Source organism: Panicum virgatum, chromosome 7K (genome assembly GCF_016808335.1).
Source record: "Panicum virgatum strain AP13 chromosome 7K, P.virgatum_v5, whole genome shotgun sequence".
Taxonomy (NCBI): Eukaryota; Viridiplantae; Streptophyta; class Magnoliopsida; order Poales; family Poaceae; genus Panicum; species Panicum virgatum.
The window spans coordinates 6,759,064-6,765,254 of NC_053142.1; positions in this window are offsets into that span (position 1 = coordinate 6,759,064).

A 6,191-nucleotide genomic window follows, 5' to 3' on the forward strand; every position below is an offset into this window, starting at 1 on the left:
TTATATATACTCTAATATTATTGCAAGGTCCTAGTTGTTTGTTGTCGCATATATGAGACAAATATGCTATGTTTCTTTAAATTTATTTTCTAATTAGTGCAGAATTTTGGAAAGTGCAAGAGTGGTTTCTTTGAAATTATATAATTGTGTCAGTACTATGATGTTTGTAAAATTATTTTGGCTATTAGACATAAGCTTGTACTGTATGTGTTTTTCATGCATTTATTTCACGTTGGAAAATCGAGGTGGCCATAATACCCACTTTGATGAGGACCTACGCCTATGACACACAAACTCACTCTAGAGTCGGTCAACCTCTTCAATTTCTAGTTACTTAGTGTATTGGGTCCTTTTGACGTTAGAGCCGTTTTTTCACTTCCGGGTAGCAGAGCCTATCAATAGATGAAGCTGACTTCCGGGTGGCAGAGCCAACCTATGATAAAGCCCAGACCTTTTGTGATCCCGGATGAAAGAGCCAACCTTCCATGGATCACAACTTATACACTAAGTAACTATATTGATTAACTGGGAGACCAACACTTTCAAGAAACAACTCTTTATTGCAACACAGCGATACTACGGGCCTGTTTGGCAGGACTCCGGCTTCTTCTAAAATAGCTCCGGCTCCAACTCTTTTGGTGGAGCGACTTCTGTAGTGGAGCTGAAGCCGTTTTCTAAAATGTTTGGCAAAACAGCTCCTCCTGGTAACCTAAAGAAGAAAACGACCCATGAAACCATACACGAACTCCATCGCAAAAACCAGAACGAAGTTATTCGCAAAAACTAGAATGGAGTTATCTTTAAGATAGATTTCGAAAAGGCTTATGACAAGGTGAGGTGGGATTTTCTATTGCAAACGCTCCGGATGAAATAATTTTCACCTAAATGGATTGGGTGGACAAAGTCCTTCGTATCGAGAGGCAGCGTAGCGGTAAATGTAAACGATAAGGTGGGTCCTTTCTTCCAAACAAGAAAAGGACTTCGTCAAGGCGACCCACTATCACCTATTTTGTTTAATATAGTAGCCGACATGCTCACAATTTTTATCAACAGGGCCAAAGCAGACAATCAACTGGGAGAAGTTATACCATATCTAATTGAGGGGGTCTCTCTATCTTACATACTGACGATACAATCCTCTTTTTGGAACACAACCTGGAGTATGCTCAGAATCTGAGGACAATTATTTGTACCTTTGAACAGCTGTCGGGGTTGAAAATAAACTTCCATAAGAGCGAAATTTACTGCTTTGGGGAAGCTAAGAATATGGAAAATGAGTACATGGAGCTGTTTGGATGCAATATGGTATTTAGGAATCCCGGTTCATTATCGAAAGTTATCAAATAACGATTGGCTGAGGGTACAAGAGAGATTTGAAAAATGTCTTAGTAGTTGGAAAGGGAAAAATCTTTCAACTGGAGGCCATTTATCATTAATCAATTCGGTCCTTAGCAGCCACCCATGAACCCGATGTCCTTCTTTGAGATACCAAAGGGTGTTCGTAAAAAGTTGGACTATTTCCGTTCCAGATTCTTTTGGCAAAGCGATGAGCACAAGAAAAAATATCGCTTAGCAAAGTGGGATATCTTGTGTCAACCGAAAGAACAAGGAGGACAAGGGATACATAATCTTGAATTAAAGAATATAGTGCTGCTAAGCAAATGGCTGTATTGACTGTTGACAATGGAAGGTACTTGACAACAGATCATTAAAAATAAATGTCTAGAAAGTAAACCTATTGTCCAAGCCCAATGAAAGAGTGGTGATTCTCATTTCTGGGCTAGCGTGATGAAATTTAAAAACGACTTCCTAAAGTTCGGATCTTTCATTATCAAAGATGAGTCTCAAACAAGATTCTAGGAAAATGTATGGCTAGGAAACAGATCTCTATGTGAATAATATCCTCAGCTTTATAATATCGCTCGGAAAAAGCAAGACACGGTTGCTGATGTGCTCAACACACCTTTACCCAATATATCCTGGCATAGAGACTTAATTGGCAACAAACTTATGATGTGGAATAACTTTATTTCACATTTTGCAACTGTAGAACTAAGTCAAGAGGAGGAGGATGAGTTCCGATGGAAGTTAGACCGGTCAGGTATTTTTTCTGTAAAATCACATTACTTAGGTCTAATTAACCAGAATACTCCTAGCTTAAATAAGATTTTGTGAAAAATGAAATCCCTCTCAAGATAAAAATCTTTCTCTGGTACCTTGGAAGCATCTCCTTTTTCACCAGTCATTGTAACTGATGTAGATTGCTTCTTTCCCCAGCGGAGTCGCCAAAAATTATGTTGACGCTAATCTAGTCAACACACTAGTGCACTAGAACGCGTGGATCGCAACGATCAGTCACCAGCGAACTTCAGACGGCGACCGGTCAGACCGGTCGTGCCAGCCGGTCAGACCGGTTGGACGCAGAAAGTCCGTGAAACCTAGAACCTCGAGCTCGGGAGGGACCCCGTCGGAACTTGAATATCTAGGGTTGCCTTGAGATCGGCAGGCCACTCAAGGCGCCCTTAAGTCCGCGAAACCTAGAACCTCGAGCTCGGGAGGGATTCCGTCGGAGCTTGAAGAACTAGGGTTGCCTTGAGATCGGCAGGCCACTCAAGACGCCCTTGAACGCCGTAGAGACGAGCAAAGAACAGCAAAGAGGTTGGAAAAACTAAGGTTTGAGAGATTGAGTAAAGAGAATAATTTTTGGTTCGATTGTGGTTAGAAACCCTCAATTGGCCGCAACCTTTATATTTATAGGCCGGGAGGACATACCCCTTCCAATTTGGATTACAATTGGACTCTAAACACAAAACTCTAACCCTACTCGGATTACAGGCCCAGACCGGTCTGACTAGTTGGCCCAACCGGTCGGACCTGTCGGCCTCGGTTATTGCCAATTTTGGCATCCAACACCCGGTCTAGCCGTTCTCTAATTCTTCCTCCATTCCATGTAAAAGCATCACTAGAAAACCCGATATCCGCTAGCTCGCACTCCGCAGAGAGTCCTGGAATGCTTGTAACTATGATTGAGATCTTGCTCGCCCCCCTTCCTTCTCATAATGATATAAAATCTCATTGGAATCCCCAATCACCAACCATGGGAGTGACAAGTCGCCATGTAAAGACCGTAGTGCCTCCCACATCAAGTGCTTATTTTCCCACCTCGGTTCACCATAGATCCCAGTTAACCTCCACTCCTCCGTACCCCTAACCACCACATCTGTATAGTATTGTGACACACTTTGGCATTGAATGACAATGTCCTTCCTCCACAGCATGAGTAAACCTCCACTCCGGCCATCGCTCTCATTAATAATAAAATGATCACAAACCAACCTTCTTTTCATAATTTCTGCCTTTGCTGTTCCCATATGTGTTTCAGAAAAAAAACACGTATGGATTCTCTCGCTTCTGGATATCCAGAAGCGCATGAACTGCCCGGGCACTAGCAAGGCCCTAGCAGTTCCAAGCTAGAATTTTCGATATGCCCGACCACTCTTCTCGAAGGAGAGTGCCAATTTTGCATTGTTGTTTTGGTAAGATCTCTTCCTCATCTCCTCCGTTCCTCTTTAACCTCTTCTAATCCTACTGCTTGACCACTCTTCTCGAAGGAGAGTGCCAATTTTGCATTGTTGTTTTGGTAAGATCTCTTCCTCATCTCCTCCGTTCCTCTTTAACCTCTTCTAATCCTACTGCTTTACTGGACTTATAGCTCAAGCAGTCTGGGATGAGTGTTCCAGCATATTAACCTGTGTAGCTACCACGTTTGTTCCATCTACATCCCTTCTCCTATTAGACAGATCCCCATAACCGCCAGTGTGCCCTACTATAAAAAATGGCTCCGGCTTCTTGCTACATTTGCCTGGGAACCAAAAGGAGCAGCTAGAGCTGTGCTTGCCTAACTCCTCTGGCTCCGCGCTATAGGGCACTAGTGCCAGAGACGAAGCTGGGCCAAGCTGGGCGGAGCTACGTTGTGTCTGGGGGCAGGGTTTACGTTTTCGTTTTTGAAAAAAATTTCGGTGACCACCGGAAACGGTATACCGGCCGAAATTTCGTGGTTTTCCGGTAATTTCGATCGGAAAGAGTTTTCAAATTCAAAATTCCGAAATTTCGGTATACCGGCCGGTTTTTTCGGTGCATCTCGCCGGTTTTTTCGGTGCTTTTCACCGAAAAATGATGGAAACAGTTGGAAAATGATGGGGGAATTATGTATTTGTGAAAAGAAATTGAAAATTTTGGGGAGTTTGCCCTAATTATATCTATATTTATAGATTATAATACACAACATATAAGAAACTCCAGCACACAATGAGAAATACGAAAACGAACCACATAATTCATGTCTAAAGTGCACACGTACTTAGTCCAAAGTACAAAGTCTATTAAAATTATTATAATTAAGTCCGTAGTCCAATTAATACAACACATTGCTTCCACAGTAATCGAAAGTATTGTCCATCCATAATCCATGTAGCAAATGCATAGTCTCTGCATACGAAGATTTTGTATGAAATGAATGGAATAACTAGAAAAAACGAAATATAGATATAAAAACTTTTCGGTTGCTTAAGTACCTGCGTTCTTCACTCCTCATAGATGGTGAGACTTAAGCAAATTTTGACCTACCAAATCAACTTAGATTTTGACTCCTCATAGCAAATTCATCATTTTGACCTACCAAATTTTCACTCCTCATAGAAAATTCATCATTTTGACCTACCAAATCAACTTAGATTTGAATGATTTCAAGTGCTATAAGCTAATAAAAATCCCTAGTTTTTTATCATAATTTTTGCCGATTTTTTTGACAGTTATTTATAATTTTTTTTGAAATTTTAAAATTCGAAACGAAAAATACCAAAAAAAACATCGGTATACCACTTTCCGGTACCTACCGAAAACGGAAAATTCACCGGTTTTTCGCCGGTTTACCGCCGAAAAGTTAAACCCTGTCTGGGGGTGCCCGGGCACCCATGCCAAAACGAAAATTCAGTGTTAATCATCAAATTTTTACTTCATAAATCACAGAGCTAGTAGCAGAATCATGGACAGGGCACCCCTCTCGATTTAGCTCCAGCTTCGCCCTGGGCCAGGAAAAAATCCTGTTTCTGTCCGTCTGTTTTTCTATATTTATCCCGTATTTTGACCTATACGGAAACGGGACGGAAAAGTCCGGAAACAGGATGGGAAACAGGACATGTGCATTCGGGAGCGGGATGGGAAACGGGAGAGGGGGTATCCCGCCCATATTTGCGGGATCACGTTTTTCAACCGGGATATCCCGTTTTTATCCCGTTTTCAACATATATGGGATATGTCCAATTTATAAAGCCCACATGTTACAATATGCAGCCCATAAGTCCAACAACCTGACATATAAAATTTTCATCACTCCTCTCCAACCCTAATTTCCTAGCCAAGCGGCCACTGCAGCAGCCGCCGGCCCACCCCTGCCAGCTGCCTGCGCTGGGCGCCGAGCGCCACTGCGCCACTGCCTGCGACTGCCTCCGCGCACGGCGTCCTGCGTGTGCGGCACTGCGCCTGCGCCTGCCTGCGCAGCTGTGCTGCTGCCGACCTGCCGTGTGCAAGAGCCAAGCAAGCATGTCTCGCTAGCGTGTTGGCGATGCAAATGGTGATGGTGGCAGGCAACGAATGAACAGGATGAGCTGTGATGGGGCAGATTGTTATTGTTGTTGCTTATAATGTTGCTTTGCACTTGTGCTATTATACCGTGGTTCAATATTTATGTGTGTCCCGATCGAAGTCCCTGTTCCCATCCCATTTCTGTTGTCTTCCCATCCACATTTGTCCGTTTTCGTGATCCTGTATATCCCGGTTCCGCTCCTATTTTCGGCTATTCCGGTTCCGCTCCTATTTTCGGCTATTCCGGTTCCGCTCCTGTTCCCGATAAGAAAATATGGCAACCAAAATGGAAAAGGGGTTTTGCCGCCCGTTACCGTCCGTTTTCAACAAACATGGCCTGAGTGTGGGAGTGCCGATGATGCCGTCAAGCTGTTCGACGGGATGGCGGGCCCGAACGTCCACGACGATGATGAGCTGCCTGGCGCAGAGCGGGCTGTCCTGTCCCTGACAAAATGTGAACTTGTATATATATCTTTACACTTGCAATTTCTCATTCATTTATTCATACCTTGCTTTGCCAGCCCCAGTCCCACTCCATAGCTACACGC